Here is an 18,702-nt window from a genome sequence, read left to right as displayed (position 1 = left end):
AATCATAGGACCCTTTAATCTCTCTGAATGTAATCAGAACCCTTTGAATTGATTTGCAGTGATTCGGAAGGATTTGGTGATTTGGACATAGAGACAGCTTTAAATGTTTTTTCTACATACATCTAGGTACCACGCAGCTCGTGAATGTTGTGACACTGGGGTGCCCCACAGAAGTGTGGGGGGCTCCACAGCATGCTCAGCAACAGACCTGGCACGTCTGGCTCACTTCTGGGTCTGCCAAACAGCATGCTGAGGTGCCCCCTTGTGCCCCCCTGCCTCAGCAACTGGTGCCTCCTGGGTCTGGGGGAGCATCCAGAGTCCCCCCGTGGCCAAAAGCTGAGCCGAGAGGGTGCAGGGAAGCCCCCTGCATGCTCCCTGGTGGACGCAGAAGTTCACCACCGAGCACATGGAGAGGCCCCCCCGTACTCCTGTGGGACACTCCATCCACACCAGCATTGCAGCATTCACAAGCTGTCCCTGTTACCTCAAGGTATGTAGAAAAAAACTTTCAAAGCTGTGTCTATGTTCAAATTGCTGATTCTCTGAAACAGCATCAAATCTTCAGATTCGGCTGAATCAAATCAGGGACAGTAATCCGAATCAACGAATCAAATCACTGTCCCCGATTCAGACCGAATCCAGATCCAAAATCAAATAGGGACCATTTACCACACCCCTACTAAATGTAATGCTTGCAAGTGCCCAACATGTATATTTCTAGTCATAAACTTTATAGGCAGTAGTTCCTGATATTGATTTTAAGTTGGTGGTGTTTATGCAGTATGCTATTGAAAACTGGTGTCATTCCTTTGATTTTAGTAAAGGTTTGCCAGTTTATATCTAGTGAAGATTTGATCCATAATTAATTCTTCAGAGCATACATCATGTCTTGAGGACAGTGGGGAATACATCATACTTTTTCAATTTGCACTTGGCATCAAATATCTCCTAAATTATTAGACTAGTACAAAGTTGTTAAGTGTTCTTATTTATTTTTTTTAAATGAACAGAAAAATAAAGTGAATTCATAGCATGTTCATTGTTAATTTAAAATAAAAAATTAAGGCTTTGGTAATTTATGCAGTTAACTATCAAATATTCCATATCTTTGTAGTAAAATACCTTTAATTTAGGTTTGTCTTGATGGAACTCCTTTTCAAGCACCCCAAAATTAAGGGGCTATTTGAATGAAAAGTTAGGAGGGAGATGGAATGTACGATGGGGAAAGAAATCTTTGTTAGATAATTGCTCTTTGTCATTGCAAATCACAAGGGTACATTAATTGCATAATGTATTCTATTATTTTACATTCATCCTACAGATGTTTTAATTTGAAAACTAGGGAATCTGCCTCTTCAGGGCTATTTTTCCTAATCAGGTATTCTTTTAAAGGAGTTTTACCTTTCATTACTTTTATTAAATTATAACAGTTTATGTCACTTTATTGTATTAACATCTTGTACAGGAACTTCATTTGCATTTAATTACTTTTTCCATAAAATGATTTCTGTTTCTAAAATTATGCTTTAGCACATTACAGGACAATCATATTATCATCCTCATTGCCAAAGATCAGTGCAGAACTCTGAGAAGTGAGTTAAGGTTTTCTATCATTAAAACTACATACAAATTCTTCAGTGCTGTAGAAATGTCAGTGGTTGATACTGAATTTGTTTATGACTAGGAGGGCTTAATGCCATTTACAGTAAGATTAACTTTCTGAAAAATTTAATCTTTCAATAAGTGGAATGTTTTGCTGGAGGTCTAAGAAATCACTGAAATCAATCTGTGTCAATTGTTCCTTGGTCTTTGCCGCTTAACAATGCCTATTCTATCATTCTTAAGATAAACACTCAAATGTTACATGGCTTCTAATTGAAACCTGATGGATTTTAACATTAATGAAGTTTACCTTTAGTGCACTGGACTGTGAAATAGAAAACTATTAAGAAGAAAATCTGTGGTTGCTTCCAAAGAAGCAGGGGAAAGTTGCTTGTATATTTTATTGTGGAAGGTGGTACTGAGAAGAGAACTTAAAATTGATCTATTGAAATAATCAGGTGTCCAGAGCTCACGTCTACTGGTACTAGCAGATGGAGCAGAAATGGGTGGAATGGGGTTGGGAAGAATATATGGAAGTCCATTTCCATGTATATCTCTCAAATGTAGGGGAAGTCACATCAATTTTAATTCTACTTCATGACCTTTCACCCCACTTTGTGATAGGCATATGGAGCAGGATGAAAAAGAGGACATGCATCTGTCTGGTTTCCTCAAGAGTCTCAGAGCTGGAAGGGGACAGATGTTCATGGACACAGGCTCATTTGGCCCTGGAACCTTGGGATGTCCAAATTCCATACTATTGCATTCCAACATACCTGCATAGTTAAGAAACTTCCCATCTTGAAGAAATTCCTTAGAGAGATCTCTGAGGCACTCCTATAACTTTTTCTACAGGAGGGACAATCAGACTCATACTACTTTTTTAAGGGAAAAAATTGCAATAGGTGACTAACTAAATCCCTACAAGGTTTTTGTTATCTTCTAAAAAACTTATGCAAAGCAAAGCTTTTTTATTGTTTTAGAGACACATTAATATTAGTCAGAAAAATGAACAGCTATTAATTTCATAACTAAACCATTCATCATGAACATAAAATTGGATAAGTGTGAATTTCTGATTAAGTATAGGGAAAAGAAGAATAGGCAAAGCCAGTTCTGTCCTAAAAGAATATCAGATATTGCATGACATCATGCAAAATCTGTGCGCATAGAAGTGTGAAAGCACTTGCAGTGATGCTGAAGCTAGTATTGTGGATTTGGATATTTAAATGCCATTTATTGTTATCAAGTGTCCCACAGCAATTAAAAAAATCAGTCAGATGTATGGGATGTTCTGATTTCTCTAAGGAAGATTATATACTTTACCTGTGCTCAGATATTACATGTGATATTATGATTTAGCTGGTTCATTTGAGTTAGGATCTGCTACTGACAAGCATAAGTGACATCAGAAATAAGTATTATAACAGTCTGTAAATGCAGTCTCTTATCAGGATTCTACTTGCTTCTTGAGCTGACTCAATTTCCGACTCTAGTCAGTAATGGAAAGGAACATGCCATTGCATGAAATCAGCATGTCATCAATATTAATGATAAAGCATATGGCTTGATCCATCCTGGGCTTACCACCCTTTGGCAATGATAGCCAGGAACGTGGACGTGTTTTTTTTTTCCAGTTCTCCTTTCCCACTGGTGAATGCAGACTTTCTACATACAGGGCCAAATTAGGAGGAATGCTCACCAGTTAAAGCTACAGTAAATTTTGAGAGAAAGGGTACATTGCAGGATCTCTCCTCCAGTAATTTATATCCTAAATAGGCCCTCACAGTTCAAGGCATAAAATATGAATAGACTTTAAACTGCTCTCCTCCCTATTAAACTAATTCTATATTAAATCAGATTGAAAACTGCTTGGAGAATCTACAATAAGGCCTGTAAACGACACTTTTCAGCCAGATGGCTGGTATCATCAGTAGGCTGAGAAATACCGAATATAATTAAAAATTTAATTTTGGATTGTATTTTATAGTTTATAAATGACAAGAAGACATTATTGCCATGTGAAGTTTAAGAAAACACTACTCAATATAATTGATTATGTTCTTAAATAAGCACTTACTTTCAGGAACTTCATATAGCATAACTGTACCTAACCACTAACAAACATACTGACACTGGAATTTTTTCTGTTATACATGGAGACTGATTCTTCTGAAAAGATTCAAACTATATATTCAAAAGATCTGATAACAGAAATTCTTCAAGTAAATTTATGGGATTGGGCTCTCTGTTTAATGAGTAGTGTATGCACAGATGTGTTTTCACATGTGTGGCAGGTAGCACCAGATGTAATAATTTACAGTTTGGTCAAAGGAGTCCAGAATGCATGTAAAAACTGGCATCCTGTATTCTTCTTTTTCTCATGGCTCTACACCACATTTAACAATTTTGTTACATATGCTTGTACTCATTGCTTGCACTTTGCAAGAGCTTTCATTGTACATGTGTCTTCAAGCAGCAGGCACCGCAGCAGGTGCTGCATAGTCTGATGCTGTGCTGCAGTTGCAGGTAGTTGAACCAATGTTATAGCCCCACTTCTTCATTAGTCCCTTTGAGCATCCAACTCCAGTGCATAGGTGGTTGAGACATTGCCACCTTTGCCATGGTTCATCAGCCCCTGTTAATGAAAACTCAGCTCCTGGAATGTCCATTTTTCACCGTCAGGTATTTTTTTCAGCCTTTTGTTCCACATCTATACTCATGTCTCCTTGGGTGTGGCCTCAAGAGGTTGGGTGCTGTAGAGGAAACTCCTCTGTCAGTGTAGTTGCTTATGTGCTGAAGGATAGTCATACAGTGGGTGTCTCACAACTTCATTTTGTCTCAATCATTCTATCCTGCTGGTCACTGCCCTTATGATGTCAGGCAGAGTGATGCCAGCCAGCAGTTGACAACAAAAGCTACTGCTCCCACCACTTGTCTGGGAGGGCATGTGGAGGGAATGTGTGCTCCCAGATCTGCATGGGGCAGGGCAGGCCAGGAAGAGCCTAATGCAGCCCCAGCCTATCCTGCCCCACTCTGCACAGATCTGGGGGCACACACTCCCCCCTATGCCCTCCTGGATGAGCAGTGGGAGCCGCGAGATGAGCGTGCGAGTACCAGACGAGCAGCTCCTAGATGAGCAGTGTGCAGTGGCCAGAGCTGCCCCCACCACCACACCTGCCCCATGCAGATCTGGTAGCACACATTCCCCCCACATGCCCTCTCAGACAAGCAGCAGGAGCAGTGGCTCGTGGATGAGCAGCGTGCAGCAGTGGAAGCTGCGCCCCCACCACCCATGCCTCTGGATGAGCCACAGCTCTGTCTCATGCCTGCCCCACCCCAGCCAGGAAACGCTTGCCCCAGCTCCTGCCCCAGTCCAACTCCTCCCTCACCACAGGGGCCTTGATCTGCCTTCCCCTTCCACCACACCAGACTTACCAGGTGCATGCAGCTGTCCAGGCTGCCAGGCTGGTATCGGAAATTGGATTGTTGACCAGTATGCCTCCTTAAAAATAAATCAGCTAATCAGTATCAGCCCCAAAAATCTCCATTGGTGCACCCCTACTAACTACCCATGCATTACTAGTGGCAATTACAGAGTTTTACTGTAATAAATAGTCATTATAGAATTTAGCTGCACTTCTGTGAAAAGAATAGGAAATATTTGTCAAGGGGCCCATTTAGTACTCAGATAAATACAGAACAATTTATTTTAGAGGAGAGAGAGTTTACTCCTTGCTGTTATAGGCAACACTGGAAAATAGCTTCCCAGAGCATTCTGTCTGTCTACAAAGTTGCACAGCTGATTAGGTTTTGTTTTGTTTTTCCCCTTCTTGGCTAAGTACAGACAGTCAAAAAGCCTGAGGCTAAATCGATTCAATCTTCACAGGTTAGTCTAAACTGCATAAATTGAACCAATAAGAAAGTAAACAGACATTCACTTTTGATTTTGAAATGCAGCCACATGCTTGCAGTAACCCAAGTCAAAAGCTGGAGGACACTAGAGCATGCCTCCTGGCTCAGCTGGAACAGACAGCTTGGGCCAAGGCTAGCCCAACCACCCTGCAAGGGGGAGGTTTGCAGGGGAGATGCAAAGCATCCTGGGATGCTGGGGGACTGAGTTAACTTGAACCTGGAGGGGATCTGAGACAAATTCAATAAACTGATTTAACCTAAATCAGTTAAGTGTGATACTATATCCGTCCAGGTTTATCTTAAACCAGTTCAGACATTTTGAAAGTGGTTTATGTGCACTGAATTTCTGTTGTGTTACAGATTTGAACTGGTTTCCATCACTTATACCATTTTTTTTATAATTTCTGTCCCTAGCCCTTTTGAACCATTAAGTGCTATCTAGTTCTACAGGCAAGACTTGATTGACTGATGGTCTTATCTGGTATGCAAAAACAGAGGTCCTTATTCTTAAACCTTCAGTAATGCTTCCTATTTTTGACTGTGAATGGTTTATTCTATCCTTGTGTTTCTTCCGTGTCTTTCCAGTTGTCCAATTTTATGGTCATTTCAAGAACAGAAGCTTCAGTATCTTCAGTAATACACACACACACACACACGAGCCAAATAATTTCTAAATAAATGTAATCCAACTGCAAAGTGAAGAGAAGTGAAGCTACAGCCCATACTTCTGGGAGCTGAGTATTTGCATAGAAGAGACAGATGCAGGCAGATGGCCAGCTGGTTTGCTGGCCAGGATACTGTTTTAGAAGTCCTCTTGGGATTTTCTGCTTTGAGTAGATAGGACCAGATACAAGGGGTAAGACACCCTGCTGAATATACATTTCAATTATTTAAAAGTTCTTTTGACCTGGGGTTGCAAGTCCTTACTCTGGTTCTTTATAATTTATATAGTAGGCAGGGAAGGTAAAATTGTAAGACCTGATATGCATTTTATGAAGTTTCAGAAGATTTCCACTTGTCAATGAGAATTTAGTGAAACTGCTGTTCTTGCTGTAGAGATAGAGGGGAGGGAAAACAGATTTTGGATGCTGCTGTCAATGTAGTGCTGTTGATTTATGATTACATATCCCTTCCTCATCTTCCTCTTTTTTAATGGAGGAATTGTATTGCATATTTAAGTAGGAAGGCTGGATTTCTAAATAACTGTAAGAATGGTTCTGTAACTACAGTAAAATAGTAGACTCTTAAAGCAAAATAATGAACCTCCTGAGTCTATTTAACTGATTTGTGATGCCTCCAGTTCTATTTGTTTAAGATAATTTTTTGAGTTCCCCACAGCAGTTGTTGGTGATCTCTTTTAGGAAGATCACTTTTCAGTTCTCCTTTGCCCTTAACAAATCCATTCTGAAAACTTGGGGGACTTATTAAATAATAATTAACAATGACAAAAAAAAAATAATAATAACAACAACAGCTTTGTCCTCAAAGTCCTCCTCAACTTCCAGTTCTGTCTTTGTAAAACTATCCTACTCCTTCCGTCCACAAAACAAACGTGGCCATAATAGTTAAAAGTATTCTTACCATGTCACAGAGCAGAAAAAATATTTCTGTTTGACCACTGATTGCCAGAGAATACAGTCTGTTCTCCAAATAAGAGTCACTAGTGTTGTACTGGATTGAATTTGTTCATGAATTTCAAAGGTTTCCTAGATTAATGCCAGAAAAAAAAAATCCCTCATTTCTCTCATAAAACATGACCTAAAGAATAAAAAATAAAGAGGAAAAACCATAGCAGCGCTTATTGGATTGAAGGGGAGCCAAAAAAACTAGGTGCTTTTCTAAAGCAGGTTTTCTTTCCCTGAATGTAAAGGCTACCTGCTAGAGTGGTATATTAAGAAAGGAAGTACATTAGTCCCATCCAGGCCTGACAGTCCATGGGGCTACAGTGGTTAAAAATCACACCAGTTTAAGCCAGTGACACTCATAGAAGCGATGTGATTAGCATCGTGTCTGGTCATCTTTGATTCCTCATTGTGAGATTTGGGTCATCTGAAGTAGAGTACGGCCTTTAGAGCCATATCAAGTTTCATTAACCATTCTGTCACAACACCGTATTCCCATTATTAGATCTACTGTTATTCATGGGCTACAATTAACAAGGGAATTCTGCCTCTAAAAAAAATGAGCTTCACGGTCCTGTTGAGTAAGAACTGTCCAAAGATACTTACACTTGCCTCCTTACTCTTCTTTCAGCAGTTGTTTAATAAGGGGGTGAAAAATAATAATAGTAACAATAAAGTGATTCATTTCCTGTAACAACTCACAATCCCTACTCTCCAATCTGATTTCATTCCCAGACCCATCCTCATCTCATCAGTGATTAAATGGGTAATGCTTGCATTTAAAGCATGATTATTAGGCTTTATAATGAAAAATCCATTTATGTTAATAGAGAGGGAGAAGATGGGATAGAGATCCATCAAAGCCATTGGTTCAGGCTTTAAGCAGATTTGGGAAGCCAAAAGTTAACTTTTTAAATGGAAAAGCAAGTGTTACTTGATAAAGAAGCTAAAATCACTTTAAAGCAGGCTATGTTTATACCAGATAAGTCACATGAACACACAAAACAAGCTACATCAGGCTTGACCCAAGTCTTTGACAGCTTTGTTATACAGGTGCCTTTAATTGTGTAGTGCTCCAGTGGAGTAAGCAAGAACATACTCTGTCTGATTTAAAGAACATTCACAGGGTGAAGAGATGCAGAGTGTGATGGCTGGAAAGCACTCCAAGACATTCAGTCCAAGGACAAATAAAAATGAAGGCTTCAGTTCTTTAAGATGTATTAGACTGAAGCACAAAGAACTGTGAACTATTACAAGACCTTGAAAGAATGTGCAAAGAATTTCAACTTCATGCTTAAAGCATAGTGGTATTTTAAAATCTGTGTAGCAAACATAAAAAAACCTCAGACAGCAAGTGACATCATGTTCATAGATATAGACAGACCACTTTGATGAATTATACTCTGTACCACTGTGGGGCTGGTACAGAAGTCATATACTGGTCTAGAAGCTGACTGTATGCCCAGACAGTTCTGCATAATGGGCTTACATGTGAGGTGTATTCATTGAAACAGGATACTTGACACAGTTGGTTAGTGGATGATGATCAATAAATCACACTAGGTTTTAAAAAAGAGCACTGGTTCCTATTGGACTCATTCTTGCAATTCAAGATGGCTGTAGCTTTTTTATATTTTTGATTGGTTAATGACTCTAAACAAAAATCCATTTGTAATATGAATTTTGTTGAAGAAAGAAATTTTAACCATTCTTAGCACTTTCTTAACCCAAAATCAATACCCACAGGATATGGCCTTTTACAAAGTATGCAGCGGCATCCAACTGTACACTTCTCTGTAAGTTAAGGCCTTGTTTCTGCTTCCAGACGAATCAAGTAAGGGCCAATCCTTATTCATATCAGTTAATGAATAGTCACACAAGAAGCATATTAAAATCAGTGGAACAGTTTAAGTGTAGTAAAGTCAGGAAGCAGAATCAGACTCTCTGTCCAGGTATAGACATTACACTTTTACCAGTGTAAGTGATCAGAAACCAGTCTATACCTGTAACAGAACAGAATTTTAGCACATAGACTGGGTTCTGCCGTTTTTAAACCAGTCTAAGCTTCCCCCCCACCCTGCCCTGCTCCCCCAAAGGGTGAATGTGTGTGTTCTGTTTGCTGCTTACAGAAAGCACTGCAACTTAGATCGATTCTACCTCAGGTGTTTTGAATATCTGTATCTAGCCTCTGTCTTCCCCCCTGCTAATGAAAATTCACTGGGAGTTATAACCGAGCATAAAATAATACGGTATTTTCTGAGAATATTTACAGGAACCAGTCAGGTAATAGTAATACTAAGTTTTAAGAATTATATATATTTATATACCAAAGTACTATGTATAGATTTTTATAAATTTACGTTTAAGTCAAGTCAAAAATATAAACTATGATTGTATGCCAGTGATCTGCATCTACTACCCAGTATGAATTCCTCAGAGAACACTAGGCCAAATTATTCACTCATGCAACTACAGTGAAATCAATGGAGGTACTCAGGGGGGTGAATTTGGTTTAATTTCTTTCAAGCCGCAACTATAGCAACTAAATGCTATGTATGCCATGTCATATTATGATGTGCCCTGACACAATGTGATGTATTAATAGTGCAAATTTGCCAAAGAACGAAAACCTTTTTAGCATTGGACCTAAACTGTGATACAGAATGTAATTACATACTCAGAGTCACTAGTGACACTATTCTCCCTGCTACCTTTATTATTAATAGATCATTTTCTCTTTCAAGTGTCATGAAAATTCACTGTAGCCACTAAAAAAAAAATAATAATAATAAAAAAAGATGTCAGGCTTCTAACACCTCTATTCTCAGGAATTTAATGATATATGCACATTTTTTGGATTGTAGTAGGATCAAAGAAATTCAGCCATGTATTAGAATCTTGCTGTGCTGGGTTAAATGCAAACAGCAAGCCAGAAAATGGTTGTTGACCAAGGCACTTAAATTCTACCAGTACATAGGTTATTGCCCAGACTAAGTAGGTACTTCTATTTCTTCTGTTGTTTCTAAGCTATTGTGCAGCTAAAATGCAGGACTCATAGGATAAAAGAGTGAACTAGCAAGAGGGAACATGAAGCTGTAGCCAAGTAGTTAAAGCGCTTAGCTGGGAGCAGGGAAAACTTGCCCTCAGTACTGTTTGTACATTTTACATTAAAAAGTCCTTAGATAAAAAACAAAACAAAACAAAAAAACAGGAGTAATCCTGAATCAGAGACCAAAACTCAAAAAACTCTCCTTCCCCCACCAAGCCAAGTGCCTTAACCATTAACTTTCAGTCAGGCTCTCTTTTTCTTGCATTTTTTAGCTTCAGAGCTCTTGCTTTCTTGAATGCCCAGTGCCCCAGGTTCAACACAAGGGGCAGCGGGTATCCCACCAAAACCTAGCCTATGGATCTGAAGCTAGGTCATAGCAGTGGGCATTAGAAGTGCTCCGAGGATGCCTAATGAACCATCTTTGTGCCTACCTGTTCAGACTGAGGCATTTCTGCACGTGTGGAAGTTTACATGCTTAGGGATTTTAGCAGTTTGAAATGTATGCATGTAATAAAATTCTCAATTTATTTAGATTTTAGGTTTGCTAGAGCAAGAATACATTAGATTCTGAATTTTGTGCAACACAAGTGGGCATTTCATTTGCACCCATGAAAATCTGAAACTGGTGGCTATTTGTGCTGTGTGCACCAGCAATCTGGGTTTGTTTGTTTTTTTGCACTTTACCTTAGTCAGAGAAGACTATTCATTCCTTAGTTTTGTTGAAGTAAATCAATTAATCATTTCAGTTGTACATTTCTACTTGCCAGCCTCTAGAACCAAAGGTTCTGGCCTCAGCAATGTGTCAAAAATAATGAAGGTTTAAAGGCTTGAGTAAGCCTTGACATAGTACTAAAAACTTTGCCTTTTGGGAATAGAGTGGATGGATTAAATTAATTTAAGAGACATTTTAAAAGCTATCAATAAAACCCATAAAATCATATTTAATAATTCTACAAATACACTTTATCTATGTGTAATGTTTTATTTTGACTTAATGTTAATTGAATTAGAATAAGCAAATTAAAGAGGGAAAAACAAAATTTATAAGTTGAATGAAATAATGCTAATTTAAAACTTGAATCTGTACTGTGATACCATCTACTTGCATGAGAAATCTAGTGTTTTCAATGGTATTAAATTTCATAGGTAGAATGGGCCAAAAACTTCAATACAATGCTTGTTTTTTCAAATGCAGATTTGCAGAATCAAGAACTTCCGAGAAATGAACTAGTTTTGAAGTATCATCATCAACATTATTTAAAATCAGTGCCAGAATAAATTTGTGATCAAAACAAGTAAAAGATCTACCCACTTCTGTGTAGCCAGTAACTAAGCTGGTAGGACAGGACACCTTGGTAAGATTTGGAAGACCCTGCTTTAAAGTAACTGATATGCTCAATTCAGATTGGGGCAACCTCAGTTTTGGTAGTCTTCATCCCATGTGAGTTTGCTAATCACCAGGCTGCTGGCTAGTCTGAGGCTGCCTTTCTCAGGTTTTCTTGCTGGAGTCATTTGTCTTTGAATAAGGATGTTCATGAACGAATGACTTGAATTTAAGACTGGCTACATTCCAAACAAGTGCCTTAATTACTGGTCTACACAGTTAATCTTTCTTATAATTAAAAAAAAAAAAAAATCTCTCTCATATCTATCTTTCTCTATAAAAAAAATTAATAAATAAATACACACCTCATGCATTATCTTTTTAGTATTTGCTTCAAAGTCAATAATCTGTCTCTTCTTATGCATACCTAAAATAGCTAGCATATTGGTAACCTGACCTGAACTATGGGAACTTCTTTGTTGCAACTTCTATGTTAGACGTCAGTGATACAGAAATAATAAATTTAATACAATCCTTACGCTAGTGTATTCTAAAGTGGTTATCTTTCTACATTCACATGAAGGAAAGGAGGAAAATCGCAGACATCTTAGTTACAGGTTTGTGGATGGATGTTTGTCTTGATGGAGAAACATGGAAGCATTATAGATCTAAAGCTCTTGCAACGTGGGTCATCTTGTCTCAAGAATCCCTTACTTAAATATCTAAAATTTTTATGTGATGATCAAGAAATATTATGGCTTTCTATGCACTATTGCTTTTGTAATTACCTCACAGAGCTGAAGTCTTTTTTTTTTTTCCCCCTTCTTTATTTAAGTACTATTGAATTGCAAAGAGAGAAAGATATACATGCATAAGGGGATAAGGCTTTTCTTTCTTCTCGGACCACTAGGAGCTTAAATTAATTCTGAACCTTGTGCTATGTATCTATATTGTACAGACACATAATATATCCTAGTGAGTTCTAAAACTAAAAGAGTTGTTAATGAGTTCTGTTTTCAGATTCTTCCTTTGCTTTCCAACTTTCAATTACCTTCAGACATTTCACTAATCTCTCTCACACAGTCTGTCCTTGAATGATTTTATCTTAGTAGGACATATGTTTGAACAGATATCTGACCAAGTAAGAAACATAATGCATTGGTGTCGAAGTGAAATATTTTTGGAGTTTGGGAAGCAGGGTGAAGTTAAAAGTTAAGGTAACTGGGGTGGGGTGTTTTGGTTCCCCCTCCCCCCATTTTAGCAGGTTCACTTCATTAGTAGCATATTAGAGAGCACATTTTAGTAGTTTTATAATCTGCATTCATTGAAATAAATTAACTTTGATTATTTTATTTCTAACAGAAACTACTTTTGGTGGATATTATTTAAGAGCGTGAGATAAAACAGACTCCTTCAGCAGAAATTCAGCTTTCTTAGAAATCTATTGTGCACATAGATTAGTATGATGTATCAAACCAAATACCATATTTTCTCATATAAGACAGAATTTCCCCCAGCTGGTTTGGGAAGGAAAATGTTGGAGGCTCATTATATGAGAGAAATACCGATATCCAGGGATCCAGAGATTTGGCAGTGAAAGAACAGTGGTAGTGTTAATTGCCATAGCTCCCAGATCAGGTCACCTCATGGGGTCAGTGTACAGTCAAACCTGACTTTCAGCGTCAGACCCAGAATTGGTCAGATCTGGTGCTCAGCCCCAAGACAGTGTGCTGGGTTTAGCCCTGGTACATTGTCCCAGCATAAGTGAGCTGGATTTGGCCCCTCTGCATGGGACCAGACTCAGCATGTGGCCCCAGAACCAACACATCAGGTTAGGCTGGCACACAGGATCAGTCCACAGTCAAACCAAACATGCAGCCCCAGACCCAAAGACCCAGACTTTAGGTACTTACCTGTACTCCAAGGTATGATCTTTTTTTTTTTTCTTCCTTCTTGGGCCTTTCAAAAACAAGAAAAGTGTTACATTCAGGAGTATGCTACATATGAAATACAGTGCCTGTATTTATGATATGCTTGGCTAATATATTTTGCAGCTGTTTTACCAAAGACTGGAAAACAAAACAGGGCAAACAAGAAGTAGTAGTCAAAGCTGCCATAAGCTTTGCTGAGTTTAAAACAAAGCCATAAATCTATCCCGAAATCTACAAATCAATCAGACCTTGGCCCAGATATAAATAAATCCAAAGGAGCAGATGCTAGCTTTCATGGGCAGCTTACTCAATAAAGTACTATTTAGCATGTAAGGTAAAATGTAAAGTTACCACAATCTCTGCCACAAGGAATATGTTACCATAAGGCCCTCACTGGCAGAAGGACAATATTTTTAATTGTTTCTTTTGAAATCCTGTATCTCTAAAGGGTGCACTCCAGTTCATGAGAATAAAGCTGTTGTATGTAGGAGGAATGACCTGCCTTTTGCCGAGTCTTTTTGTTGTTTTTGTCATCCCCTCCCCCCCCCCTCACAACTCAATTTTCTAAGCCCCATCTTACTCCTCTCCCAAAGAGTACAAGGGAAAATATTGATATATCAGTCATATTTTGAGTCATTAAGAGGGTTAATAATGCATTCTCTCAATAACGGGAATCCCAAGCCCGAGTCATACCTTGATGGTCTGTAGTTCTCAAATCTTTTTCTCTCTACCATGATTAGCAGTGGCTTCTCCCATGAAGCACAACCAGTACCCGCTTGGCTGTATGGATTTCACCTTCAAGATAAAGGGCAAAACAAGCTCATAAATCATCTATCTTTTGCATTGTAGCAGGTTCAGAGTTATAGTTCACACCACCTTGAAACATGATACAGTCCTTTATTCTCAGGGCATGCCTGTTCCACAGACCTCCTCCTATATCAGTCAATTCTCAAACCCTAACAAAAACACAATCCATAGAGGGGTCCACGTCCTCTTCAGCCCCTGAGAAAGTGCCTCTGGCTTATTACTGCTCTTTCCCTGTTGCAGTCTTAACTCTCAGGCTAGCTGTGACTCAGCTCTCTGCCATGATGAAGTTTCTTCCAGTCATGCAGCCCCTGGATCTCTTCCCAGACCCCGATCCAACACTGTAACCACTATCAAGGGTACCCACGCTCATCATCTACCTGTCTGATCCCTTCACAAACTTCCCTTCCCTAGAGGTCTCTTACTTCCTTCAGCCAGTTAATTATCTCCCTCAGCTGTCCCATTCCTCCTGAGCAGCCTGCAATTAGCATTACTGCCCACAGCTGGGGTGTAGCCTGTGGCTCCACAGCCTGCCACATGCATCTCTCTCAAGGCAGAACTATTTAATACTCACAATTTTCCTATGAAGTATTGAGACACTAACAATAATTGCAGATCCCAAACTGCAGAAAAAGATTTTTGGCTATTATTACTAAATTCAAAAAGGGTTCAAAGTATGCCACTGCCTTCCAGTGAAGTCCATTGTAAAAGCATATTGATTCTAATAATCAAAGAATCATACATGAACTGTGCACATTTGAATTGGATGAATAGATTGTAAGAATAGAAGGAACCATTAAGTTATGTAGTCATCATCTCTAAGACAACACATACTATTTTCCTTGGTGTATTAGTTTCTTTTATCTATGATTTCCATCTAAGTTTTCTAGTACAATATTTCAGATTGTATTATTTTTTTCCTGTCTGTAGTGTGATTTTTAAATTTTTTCTAGAAATATAATACAATGTATATTAATAGTAGCAGCAGCAGTAATAGTATTTAGATATATAGCTTATCCTATCCAGAAAGGTCCAGAAACAGCTTATAATAAATGCCTAACAAGCCATAGAGAAAAAACAACAGTAGACTTCCCATCACTCTGAAAATACTGAAATACTTGTATATAGGACAGATACCTTGCTGGTGCCATCTTATAACAGCAGGGGTGTAATTAGGCCAAGGTGCTTTCCGTGAGCACTAACTAGGGGTATGGAGGAACAAAAAAACATGGGTGCTACCAGCAGTCACATGATCATGTTGGTAATACTTCCAAATACAAGTATTATCGTGCTGCGGCATTTTTTACTCCACAGCAGCACATATGTAGATGTTGACCTGCTGGCTGAGGCAGAAAGGTACTTCAAGGCGGGGGCTGCCTGCCAGCTAGCCCCCACACTGGAGCACCTTCATGCCCCAGCTAACCCCTCCACAGCATGTTGAGCCATGTTGGAGCAGCCCTGATCTGACAGGCTGACCTCCAGGGCCTCCGTCATCAGGGGATGCTCTGACCCATCTCAAAATGCTGCAGTCCCAGGCATGGGTAAACGTGGTGCCTGGAAGCAATACATTCTGGTGGGATAAGTGGCAGAGTAAATTGCATCATATTAATATGCACATGCAGATGCACCCAGTAATGTTGTAAAATCTAAGTACATAAGGTTTATACAGAACATTGAAAATATAAGGTGAAAAGTATTAGTATATCAGTTATGTTCAATATGTCTAGAAAAACTTTAAAGGATTCTGGAAGCACTACAGAGCATTGTAGTCAGTTGTACTGCCTTTCTTTTTATTGTGTGTTTGTAAATAATGAAGCTACTGATGCTTCAACATTTTTTCTGTTCAGTTCAACTAAAAGGCTTCTAACCCCATTCTTTCATTTCATGAGCAGATCTTCATAAATTGTGGATGTTGCTCTTATTGATTTATCTGTTTCTCTGACAAACTTCAAGAAGTTCAAAATTAAGACATAAGTGCAAATGCAGGTGGTATTGTTAGACCACTATCAATCACTGCCATAGCATAACCCAATTAGCACTTTTGCTCCCTTCTTGTGTTTTTGTAACATGATTTACCAAAATGGTCACTGCCAACTGCCTAGTGCTAATCCTGAAGGAACAAGGACTTTTTTTTCTGTGATTTACTCCTTTCCTTCCACTCCTGACACTGATCTCTAGATAGTTGGACACACACACACACACACACACACACACACACACACACACACACACATCTGTCCTTATTTTTCTTTACTACTTTCAGAACTTTGGTAGGTCAGGCAATGTCACCTGAACTACTCTGGGGCATTCTCCTTTCTTCTAGTTTCACATTCTTACAGAGAGCATGGACTATAGTGTACATTTGAATGACCTAGTTTTGAAATGCATTACTCAAAATTCAAGAACCAATGGCAGGGGGGGAGCTTTAACTAAAGCTCATTTGATGATGGAGCCATTTTGGTGTGGAGGGACACTAAATACATGAGACACAGACTGCTGGACCATGCTAATTAGCACATTCAAGCAGCCTTGATTAATTGAGTCTGCTTCAATGCACTGTTATTACAGCACATCAGAGCAGAATTCTTGCATGTCTACAGGCATCCTTAGTTCCTCAAGTGCTATCCTTTCCTGCCTTCTCCCATACAGGTAAACACAATCTAAATGTAATGATAAATATTAGTTACTTAAGAAATAAAGTTAGTTGTATCCAGAATTCCTAGGACTGTACTGTTAGAATATGACAACAAAGAGGAAAATTAAAAGATAAGGAGAAGCTGCTTTTATAAATTATGTTGTAAACCACTCCATGTTTCTTGCAGTCTTGCAGTTCATTAATATGTAATCAGAATATTTATAGCCAGTTCCTAAGTTTTCCTTTTCCATTATTCCACTGAAAAGCAATCAGGTTGATGAAAAGGCATCTTTATGCCCTAGATTCAGTTGTTTCTTTACAATTTTATACTATTGAATCATTATCCCTTAAGATCAATTAGAAAAGAAGTGTCCTTGATAAAAATCAGGAAAAATGAGTTAACTTTCAATAAACAAAGTATTTTTATGTTGTGTGTGTATGTGTGTGTGTACATATATATAAGCTAAGGTCAATGTTAGGTTTATTTAAGAGCACGCATGATGAATACTAATTAATGATAAAGTCAAAATTAACATCAACTGAAACATGTTCATAGTATTCTAACATAGTGCCATAGCCTGGGAAACAAGCAGGAAAAATTGGAATAACAGAGACTTGGTGGGATAGCTCGTATGACTGGAACCCTGTCATGGATGGGTACAAACTGTTTAGGAAGGACAGGCGGGGAGAAAAGGAGTAGGAGTTGTGCTGTATGTAAAAATGCTGTACGATTACTCAGAGCTCCAGTATGAAACTGGAGATAAGCCTTATTGAAAAGTCTCTGGGTTCAGGTTAGAGGGGAGAGCAACAAGGGTGATGTTGTGGGTGTCTGCTATAGCCCACCAGACCAAGAGTATGAGGTAGATAATGCTTTCTTCAGACAACTAGCAGAAGTTTCCAGATCACAGGTCCTGGTTCTTAAGGGTTCAATCACCCTGACATTGGCTGGAAGGACAATACAGCAGTGCACAGGAAATCCAGGAAGTTTCCAGACAGCATTGCAGACAACTTCATGGTACAAATGTTGAAGAGACCAACTAGGGGTCATGTTTTTCTTGACCTGCTGCTCACAGACAGGGCAGAATTGGTGGGGGATGTAGAAGTGGATAGCAACATGGCAGCAGTGACCACAAGATGATCAAGTTCAGCATAGTGGCAAAAGGAAAAAAGGAGAGCAGTAGATTATGGACCCTGGATTTAAAAAAAGCAAACTTTGACTCCTCAGGGAACTGATGGGCAGGATCCCCTGTGAGGCCAGCCTGAGGGGGAAAGGAGTCCAGGAGAGCTGGTTGTATTTATAAAGAAACCTTGCTTAGGGGACAGAAACGAACCATCCCGATGTGCAGGAAGAATAGCAAATGTGGCAAGTGACAAGCTGGGCTTAACAGAAAATTCTTCAGTGAGCTAAAACACAAAAAAGAAGCTTACAGGAAGTGGAAGCATGTACAAACAACTAGAAATATTGCTTGGGCATGCAGAGATGAAATCAGGAGGGCCAAAGTGCAATTGGAGCTGCAGATAGCAAGGGAAGATAAAGGTAACAAAAAGGGTTTCTACAAGTATGTTAGCAACACGAGGAAGGTCAGGGAAAGTGTGGGTCCCTTACTGAATGGGGAAGGTGACCTAGTGACAGATGATGAGGAAAAGGCTGAAGTAGTCAATGCCTGTTTTACCTCAGTCTACACAGGCAGGGTCAGCTCCCAGATTACTACACAGGGCACCACTGTTTGGGAGCAGGTGAGCAGGCCTCAGTGATAAAAAAAAAAGTTTAGGGACTATTTAGAAAAGCTGTATGTGTAGAAGTCCACTGGAATAGATGC

The 18,702-nt window shown here is 39.0% G+C and overlaps 1 long non-coding RNA gene across 3 annotated transcripts; it reads right to left on the bottom strand.

The window, feature by feature from the left end:
* Positions 1 to 2,666: 2,666 nt before the first annotated feature.
* LOC132248317 (uncharacterized) lies at positions 2,667 to 14,646 on the bottom strand. 3 transcript variants are annotated; one of them, XR_009459489.1, is made up of 5 exons: positions 14,320 to 14,646; positions 14,137 to 14,238; positions 13,426 to 13,471; positions 5,041 to 5,107; positions 2,667 to 4,398 (listed from the first exon to the last, which is right to left on the bottom strand). It is a non-coding gene; the product is annotated as an uncharacterized LOC132248317 (long non-coding RNA). The 3 variants fall into 3 exon arrangements; XR_009459487.1 differs by having other exon boundaries at positions 2,667 to 4,358; XR_009459488.1 differs by having other exon boundaries at positions 2,667 to 4,358; positions 14,615 to 14,634.
* Positions 14,647 to 18,702: the final 4,056 nt, after the last annotated feature.

This window comes from Alligator mississippiensis, chromosome 2, assembly GCF_030867095.1.
Source record: "Alligator mississippiensis isolate rAllMis1 chromosome 2, rAllMis1, whole genome shotgun sequence".
Classification (NCBI taxonomy): domain Eukaryota; kingdom Metazoa; phylum Chordata; order Crocodylia; family Alligatoridae; genus Alligator; species Alligator mississippiensis.
The sequence above is the reverse complement of the archived record's forward strand: the minus strand, read 5'-3'. Positions and strand labels throughout refer to the sequence as shown.